The sequence below is a fragment of the Mesocricetus auratus genome, unplaced genomic scaffold (genome assembly GCF_017639785.1).
Source record: "Mesocricetus auratus isolate SY011 unplaced genomic scaffold, BCM_Maur_2.0 Super-Scaffold_100019, whole genome shotgun sequence".
In the NCBI taxonomy this organism is placed as follows: Eukaryota; Metazoa; Chordata; class Mammalia; order Rodentia; family Cricetidae; genus Mesocricetus; species Mesocricetus auratus.
The window spans coordinates 13216298-13225957 of NW_024429200.1; the positions used below are offsets into that span (position 1 = coordinate 13216298).

The 9660-nt window shown below is 44.6% G+C and overlaps 1 pseudogene; it reads right to left on the reverse strand.

The window, feature by feature from the left end:
- Positions 1-2096: 2096 nt before the first annotated feature.
- LOC101823399 lies at positions 2097-3106 on the reverse strand (annotated as a pseudogene).
- Between the last annotated feature and the right edge of the window lie 6554 nt (positions 3107-9660).

A 9660-nucleotide genomic window follows, 5' to 3' on the forward strand; every position in this document is an offset into this window, starting at 1 on the left:
TAGGGATGATGGTGGCAACTCCGCGGGCATGGTGACAAGCACTCCTAGATGCAGAACTATCTCACCGGCCCTGATGATTCTCCCTGCAGTTCCACATGGGGACTGGTGTTCTATTCTGTATCTTAAGGCCCTTAAACTAGAAGCTTAAACTACTCCCTGTGCATGGGGAGGAAGAACATTAACCAGAGTTTGTCACTAGGATGGAAACACTGTAACCATTAAGTCATGTAGTATGTAAAACCAAATAGCAAGAGATATCTCAGTGATACAGTGACACCCTTTAAATGATTTTCTCTACATTTTTAGGCTCTTACTTTACTTAATATCATTATCCTTAGCTATAGGCTAAAGGCTTTCTTGTCTTCTTGACACTAATGCCTGTTTTGTGACTTTATCTCTTGATTCTGTCATCTCAGCAGGTTCTGGGTATGCATTTAATTTCTTGCATGCTCTCTCTCTCCTCTCTCTATCTCTCCTCTTTCTCTCCTCGATCTCTCCTCTCTGTCTCTTCTCTCTCTCTCTCTCTCTCTCTCTCTCTCTCTCTCTCTCTCTCTCTCTCTCTCTCTCTCTCTCTCTCTCTCTCTCTCTCTCTCTCTCCAGGCACTGCCAGATCCACTGCTAGCCCCATTTGAATGTCACGCAGCTCTCAGCAGGCAGTGAGGAAAGGTCATCTTTGCTTTACTACCCAGTCCAAATCAGCCGACCTGCTTGTCACTTACGTCATCAGGAACCAATCAGATTTGCTTTGCTTCCCCTTATCTCTCCACAGTCTCTCTGCATTTCTCCTCCCGCTGCCCCTCCTTGTCCTCTGTTGCTTTCCAGGCTTCTCTATTATCGAGAAACTAAGGAAGGATGAATTCCTCTAGAGGTATTGAATCGCGTCTTTTCAAGATTTAAAAAAAGTCATGGTCACAAGTGTACCGTGTGCACAGTTTGTGTCTGGGCTAGTCTGTTTTTTGTAATACTCCCATTGCTGTGCCAAGATATTGCTTGAAACATGGCTTGAACTTCCTCTTGCAAACTATTATTAAACAGTCAGAACCAAAGCAACAGATGCCTATGTTACGATAGCTCTCAATGGACAGGCTTAAGGCATTTTCATTGTTCATATACAATTCTATCAAGCACTACACTGGTTTTATTCACTTTTCTGAGTATAATTCTAATTATAAAATTTGTATTTTTCTATAAAAAGCAACCCCCATCCGTGTGTGTGTGTGTGCGTGTGCCTGGGGTAAGAATGCGTGTGTGGGAGTGTGCTTACCCGTGTGGACAGGTGTGGAGGAGAGAGATCAGCGTCTAGCAATCACCTTCCCCATGGTTTTCATCTTAGTTCCTGAGGCAGGGCATCTCAATAAACCCGAAGCCCCCGGTTCCAGATAGACAGACTGTTGTCACCTGATCTAGGCTTGCTGGCCAGCAGCTCCCAGCATCCCCTGGGTGTGTCCCACCGGCACTGGAGCTCCCAGCATCCCCTGGGTGTGTCCCACCGGCACTGGAGTTGCAGACTTTAGCCTTCATGCCCGGCTCTCATATGAGTGCTGGGGACCCTCATGCTTGTATAGGAAGTGTTTTGTGCGCTCAGCCACTTCCCCAGCTCCTTTGCCTTCTTCATTTTTTAAAATTTGCGTGATTCCTTTGCTGGGCCATGCATGATGCTCATATACAGGTTCCTTATCCATGGTTTCAGTGGTTACCAATAGCAAATTATTTGCCTTTCTTAGTTTCTTGACTTTTTTCATATATACTTTAAAAACTTTAAAATTAAACATGAGCTTGTATGCTGGCTTAAATTAGATTTCTTAAAAGTATAATATCTCTCTCTATAAACTTAGTATCCTGGAATTTATTATAAAATTTTCTCTTATACTGATGACATTTATTCTCTGATTGTTTTTCGAGACAGAGTTTCTCTGTGTAGCCCTGGCTGTCCTGGTACTTGCTTTATAGACTAAGCTGGCCTTGAACTCACAGAGATCTGTCTGCCTCTGCCTCCTGAGTGCTAGAATTAAAGGCTTGCACCACCACCGCCTAGCTTTTTTTTTTTTTTGTCCCCAATGGTCTGGGTGACAACATCAGGCAGCAGGTGTCTTATTTTAGTTTGTTGATGGCTTGACCCATTTGACATTGAAGGTGGTCATAGCCAAAGCCAGATACCCCTTGTATAGGTGGTGCAATCGTACTTGCAGCATCCTCCAGGTAGTAGAAGCTGATGAAAGCAAAACCCTTGGACTGTCCAGTAGTCTGGTCCTTGGCCATGTGTATGTGAGAGATGGAGCCAAAAGAGTTCCTGGAGGTCAGTCTCACGTGTGTCCTCAGACAGGTTAGTGACATGGATGATGGCACTGTTGTCGGTTTTGCAGTTCTGCTGTGTGGATTGGACACCCCACAGTGACTGTCCCTGTCCCTGAGACTCAGGGGCACATTCTTCCCAGTCTTGTTCTGGGAGGCCTACACAGACTCTAGCTCTTCCGGCAGCTTTCCCTTCTCCCTGGTGGACAGGCCCAGCTCCCAGCCGCCTCTTCCTCACGGGCCCTAGTGTGCCCATGTAAGGGCAGCAGGTGTTCCAACGGTCGCCCTTGCAGACGGAGCAGGGCACAATCTGTGGCCCTTGAGATTGTTCATTGGGTCGTCCTCTCCCTGGCACTTCAGGTTCTCTGCGAGTGATGAATATCATGAAGCATCATCACTGACTGTGGTGGTGGCCACACTGGCCCCCGCTGGGTCAAACTCTTGAGTTGCCAAACTCCTCCCAGTCCTTCCTCCTTGCCACAGCCTTTGATGCCTTCCCGGGTCTCAACCCTGAGGCTCTGACAATCTTGAGCGTCCCATCATCTTCATCTGTCTTGTGCTTGGTCACCATCTTTATGATCCAGTTGATGACCTCCTTGGGAGGTGGCAATGGGTCTCTGGGCAGTAACTCAGACTCTAGACTGGTGTCACCAGTGGACAGAGGGGATCCTTTGAGGAGCTCGCTGGTAACATGCTTGTCTTCTTCGCCCTCCTCTTCCTCCTGGTCGGCCCAGCTGAACATTGAGTCAAAGTCTTGCTCCACGAAGCTCCCAGTCTCTGTCCCTTCTCTATTTTTAAAGCAAGCATGTGACATAACACATCCTGGCTATCAAGCTGCTCATGGACATAGGGTTCACAGAGTGCTGGCTCTCCCCTTTCTGCATCTAATGGCCATCTTACCACACTCTACATTAAAATTTTAGTCATGTTATTTTTGGGTGAATGCATGTAAGTCTGAGTGGATATGTGCCAATGAGCACAGGTGCCTGTGGCGTCATATTTTACTTTGCAGTGACAAACTTTGACTTCAGTGGGCTAGGTCTTACGGAAGGCTCACTGTGGTTTGATTCCCCATTATAAGGCTCGTTGACAGTTTTGCATGTGGTGTGGTATTGCATAGGTGCTAACTATGTGTTTCCCGAATCAACTCTATATCCCAGATGGGATGTTGATGATTCTTTTACTTTAATGCATGATCTACACTTCTGCCTGGTGCAGGTGAGGGGGTGTAAGCCCACATCAGTGAGTGAGCTGGCTGAGTGTCACAGTGCATCTGTGGCAGAATCTGCTCTAGGAAGACCTCATTGACAGATGAGGGCATAAAAGAGGTTCATGTTCGTCTTTGGACATCCAAATTACACCTTGATTTCCCAAATAAGTGGGATCATTACTTATTTACTGTTACTAGGCATTAATTAGCTTCAAATATCTTTCTAATGGTTGATTGCCATGAAATGAGTGCTGGTCAGTGGCAAACTTTCTCTTCGAGGATACTGGTTTTATTTCAGTTGAAGTTAATATTGAAACTTTGCTGCTTATACACTACTAAGTGTCTTTTCTTGGCTACACTTTTCTGTTTTTAATGTTCAAAATACCTTATATTCAGGCATGTTTAGGCATAGAATTGTGAACTGTATTTTAAATGAAAACTGACAGGAGTGCACAATCATCCTCCATGGCATCTTTGGGGCATCGATTATAGCACTGCCTTTAAAGGATGACAGAGCCCTGTGGGATGGCTCGGCAGGTGAAGGACTGGGTGTGCCGGCCTGGAGATGTGAGCTCAGTCCCTGGACCCACAGTGGAGAGAAATAACTGGTTCCCGAAGTCAGCCTCTGACCTCCACACATGCCATGCCATGTCTGCACCCACAGTCACACACAGACATCATGTGCACTCACACAGAGTGATAAATAGAATTATCTTTTAAATGAATACAACACTTTACCTTTTAAAATGGAAGTTCTGCAATGTCTTTATGATAAATCTGAAAGTAATTGCTCAATGAATGTTCCTTGAATTCATGAATGAACATTTGGGTTGCTGTTAGTAGGGCCAATCAAAGAATAAGTGTTGAGTCTATGACTGTAAGCTTTGCAATTAGAGTAGATGGTGGTAAGAGCTTTTAACTTATTTAGAACAATTTCAATTATGCCTTGGATAAATGGCCTTGGCTATGATACTGTCACTAAGTAAAGCTGAAGTAAAAATACCTTTTATGTCTCTTGGGCCACCATAGTGGGTTTTTGCATTCTCCTTAAGGAGAGAAATGTTTACAACACACACATGCACAGACATAAAACACATGCACACATATACACTGTCCTGGAAAACATTTCAAAATTAGGTATCTCGGTGGGTTTTTTTTTGTTTTTGTTTTTGTTTTTTTGTTTTTTGCATTATACTAATCCCGTGCTTCCATAGCCACACTTTTTCAGGTTCAAGGGATCTGACACCCTCTTCGGGTCTCCACAGACATACACACAGTGCATACACATACATGCCAGTCACCCTCAAACACATAAAGTGAAAACAGGTCTTTAAAGCATGTGCCCATTGAACATACTTGGGCTGCTTCCCAATCCCTTAAGAAGATCTACCAAGTGCTTCATATAATATGTTATTTTATGCTAACTGCAAATAACAGTGGTTGAAAAACATAGCATTCCATCCAAAGTCTGGATGGCTTTTTTTGTAGCTAATATGGGAATGTGAAATTCTTATGACATGCAGCTCATCTTTTTATTTATTCTTTCACTCTTTAATATACATATGAGCTTTGATCCCAACTCCCCACTGTCCTCACCCCTTCGCCACTCCAGCTGACCCCTTCTCCTCCCCCAAAAGCCCCCACAAAAGCCTTCTCTTGCGGCCACCCACTACATTTAATTGGGGTTCCTTGGTTAATCTCGAGTGTCAACTTAATAGATTTAGAATCGTAATGGAAACAAATGTCAGGTCATGTCTGTGAGGGATTATCTAGATTAGGTTAATTGAGGTGAAAGGACCTTCCCTAAATGTGGGAAGTACCATTTTGTGGGCTGGGGTCCTAGATTAAATGAAAAGGGGGAACTAAGCTAAGCACAAGCATCCTCTCTTTCTCTATGCCTCTCTCTGTCTCTCTGTCTGTCTCCTCTCCCCCCTCTCTCTCTCTCCCTCTCCCTCTCCCTCTCCCTCTCCCTCTCCCTCTCCCTCTCCCTCTCCCTCTCCCTCTCCCTCTCTCTCTCTCTCTCTCTCTCTCTCTCTCTCTCTCTCTCTCTCTCTCTCTCTCTCTCTCTCTCTCTCTGCCTCTTAAGTGTGGACACAATGTAACCACTGCCTATTCCTGCACCTTACAAGACAAGACAGAGTAAACAAATAGGCTACTGGAGCAAGGAGACATGTGACTCACACAGATGCTAGCACATTTCTGCTGAGACCTGGTCCCTTAATTGTCTACCTACATACAAAATATAATTGTTTTACAAGGTTACTGTGATGGGAGAAAGAATGTGACTAAATCAAATTTTAAGCTTTATTCTGAAGACAGACTTTATTTCCTTTCATTTGCTCTCTTTCCCGCTTCTATTGGTTATTCCATGCTACTTGTGTGAGAGCAGAAAACAATGAAGGAAAAAAAATCACTCCGGGATTTTACTGTAACACTGTGATTTTCATAACCTCTGGGATGGTACTGTTCCTCCCATTTTACAGTTGAGGAAATTGGAGTTCAAAGACATTAAGTGATTCAGAGAATCAGTAAGTAGCAGATCTTGGGGCTTCTCCAAGGCTTTGACTCCTTCTGTACTGTACTTCACTAAATCATAGTGGGAAGTTAGTTGCTCAGTGTTTGGGAAATGACAAAAATGAGCACAAGGAAAAAATGGCTATATTTGGGGTTTCAAATGTTAGTCTAGCAAACTCACTTATAGAGTCATTTTCTGAGTGGGAAATTGTAGAGAAATAGAACTCGAAGCTTTCTTTGAGCTCACTAGATTGGTACAAGTCAACCTCATAAAAGGGCATGCTTCATTGCTTTCAAAGATGATAGGTACAATACTGCAAAGGACGGAGACTCATAAAATTCACAGGAAGTACCTAAAAGAAATCTAAATGAAGAACATTTAAAAATGAAAACAGTAGCTTGATGTTAAAGAAAAGGGAAGAAAATAAAAGCCTGCACTCAGTCACAGCAATGAACAGAGAACAGCTAAAATAAGAATCACTCTTCTTATTACAACATAAACACAATCAACCAAAGAAGAGCAGTCCATGGAATGGAGGGGCCATCAGGTACAACAGGGGCTATATGCAGGGGCTCTGTGTGTTACAGAAAGAGTTTCCCTGTTGATTCCAGAACACTACTTACTCAGAGTGGGAAATGTTTCAACATTTAGGAGAGCTCTGTTACAGTTAAAAGAAATTTGTTTGGACTCCTCTGAAACAGTTCCCATTTATTTCCCACTGAATATCCTCATTCCATCTGCCACCTATTAGAAGGCAAATGAGAAAGGAAATGGGAAAAATAGCCATGTTCAGTCCTGTTGGTCAAAAATGCTTTCTATGTAAATGTTCTGAAAGCATCATTCTTCACCTGTTACTGGATCTTGCTATAGCAATCAAGAATGATGACTTTCTTTTGAATTTGATACACTGTATCTGTTTATTTAACCCCACCTTAATTTTCCTCCCTAAAATGTAAAAATGAATCATGAAATTTGACTCTGATTCTTTTGCCCAGAGATAAACTAATGTTACTAATTTATTTATAAGAATTAGCATATATTAGTTATACAAAATCGTGTATATCACTGTGATGTTTTTGCGGATGCCTATAATATACTTTGGTCATAATCGCCCCCCCCATTAGCTTCTCATAGCTTTTAGAACACTTGAAGAAGATAAAGCTTTCAAAGGACAGTTTCATAGAAATAGCATGTTTTCAAAGGAGAACGAAAACAAAAAGTCTTAAAAGTGCCTATGTTAGTTTTACGTCAAATTGACAAACGCTAGATTTTTATTTGGGAAGGACTCTTAATTAAGAACCTGCCTCCGTGGAAAGTCTGTGAGAACCAATGGGATGGAGAGACTACAAGGGAACAAGGCTTTCTAGACACGGCGGGACTGATGGACAGACTGAGGCAGCGGAAGCAGGGCCTGCACAGGTCTGCAACGGAAGGGGTCCCAGCGCTGGAGGGGAAGTGGACAGAAGCCCCCGTCCCCAGCGCAGAAGCTGTCTCCAATTGATAACTGTTCGAAAATGAGCATTAGTTTTCTTCAATGGAGTCATATACAAACCACTAAAAGGGAGGCCACGTGCCCAGCGGTAGATTGTCAACATAAAAGGAACTTGATGGTATTTTTGGAGAGTTTATTTATCTCATAATGCTTTGGGCATTTTTTAAAATCTCACAGGTCTTTTGCTTATGTATTATGGTTTCTCGTTTTGTGTTTCTATGGGACTTCTGTGTACATGCATGTTTGTGCCTCTGCATGTACATGTTATTTCTATGGGATTTCTGTGTATGTGCATTGTGTGTCTCTGCACCTACATGTGTTTCTATGGGATTTCTGGGTATGCATGTGTGTGTCTCTGCATGTACATGTGTTTCTTGTGCTTTTTCTATGTCTTTTTTATTCCCTGTTTGTTTGTTTTATTCTATTATGGTTTGTTTCCTGTCTTGTATTATTATTGTTACTTTTAGGTGCCTGCTTAGGTTTTTTTCTCATTAAAAAAATTGATTCTTTGGGAACTTCCCATAATGCACCTGAACCCCACTCATTTCTCAATCCTTCCATGTCTACCCTCTGCTCTTGTAGCCTCCCCACCAAAATAAAATAAAAACAAACCAAAACAAAAACATTTCACTGCTTCATCTTTCCCTATTCTCCGTCACATATTCGTGAGTCATAGTGGCCTTGGGAGCTGCAGTGTGTCACGCAGTATACCCTTTTGACCAAGTAGCTTTACTTGCAAATGTTCATTGCAATGAGCCTTTGGTCTGGTTCAGGCCTCTGGCTTCTGGTACATCATCAACACTGGACCCTCAACCAAAACTTCTGTCGGATATCCTGCTACAATCCTGAGTCATGGAGATCCTGCAGCTATGATTCTGCATGACCAGTCCCTTGCCAAGATCTAGCAGGTCATTGTCGGGGTAGATATTGGGGTGTGCCAACTCAAAGTCCTGGAGGTGGCCCTGGGTGGTAGATGACTTGGCCACTCTGGGACTGTCCCCTCAGGTGAGGGTCAGGGCCAGCTCTCCAGGGCCCATGCCATCATTGTCAGCATTCCCATTCCCACGGCAAGGGTGGGGCCATTCTCCTGCATGCCGAGCCAGCGCTTCTTCCCTTGTGGCGGCCAGCGAGGTCGGGGGGGGGGGGGGGGTGTCTCTGTCGAAGGTCGGGGCCAGCTCTCCCACACCCATGCCGTTGAGACCACCTGGGGTGGCGAGCTCTTCTGCTGAGGTGTCCAGCGAGGGCTAGGACCAGTTCTCCAGTGCCCAGGCCACCCGGGCCAGCTCTTTCAAGGTCATTGGTGGTAACATGACCCACGGACATCAACTCAAGACCCCGGCTGCTGTAGGGTTACAAATCCAGATATGGCCCTCGGCTGCAGCTTGGGTCTGGATGTCACCGTGGCTCTGGGTGGCTCTGAGTGGCAGTGCAGGCCACTCAATTTGGTGTGGTTGAAGCAGCAGCATGACTTTCTGACATCAACGTGGCCTCAGGTGGTGGCCCAGACCATGGGCATCCCTATGGCCTTCTCTAGTAACACAGGACTCGGACATCAACGCAGATCTCTGCTGCACCAGGGCCGTGGACCCAGGCATGTCCCTTGGCAGCAGCACTGGTCAGACATCACCTGGTCCCACCTTTGTGTCTTCAGACCCACTTCTCTCCACAGCGCACAAACAACTTGGCTTCTCCTCTCCCAATTCTCCACCATATGCCTGTTCATGGCAATGGCGTCCACCAGGGGGGGCTGTTGCTGGCTTCTGCCCCACTTCCCCCAGGGTGAAGAGCCTGTTTGTTTTCCAATGAGAGCCATAAAGAAAGGGTGTAGATTTGGGTGGGTGGATGGGGAGAGGAGGAGTTGAGCGAGGAGAATCACAATCAGAATATATTCTATTGTATATGTGTATATTGCATTCGATATATCGAAAAATCTATTTTCTATAAAAAATTAAGAAAGCGCCTCTGTAAGATTGGGCTGTGGGACATTTTCTTAGTTAGTGATTGGTGTGGGAGGGCCCAGATCACTGTGGGTGGTCCCATCCCTGAGCAGGTGATCCTGGGTCTATAAGAAATCAGGCTGAGGAAGCCATGGGGACCAGTCAGTAAGCAGCATTCTTCTAAGCGTTCTGCGTTGGCTCCTGCCTCCAGGTT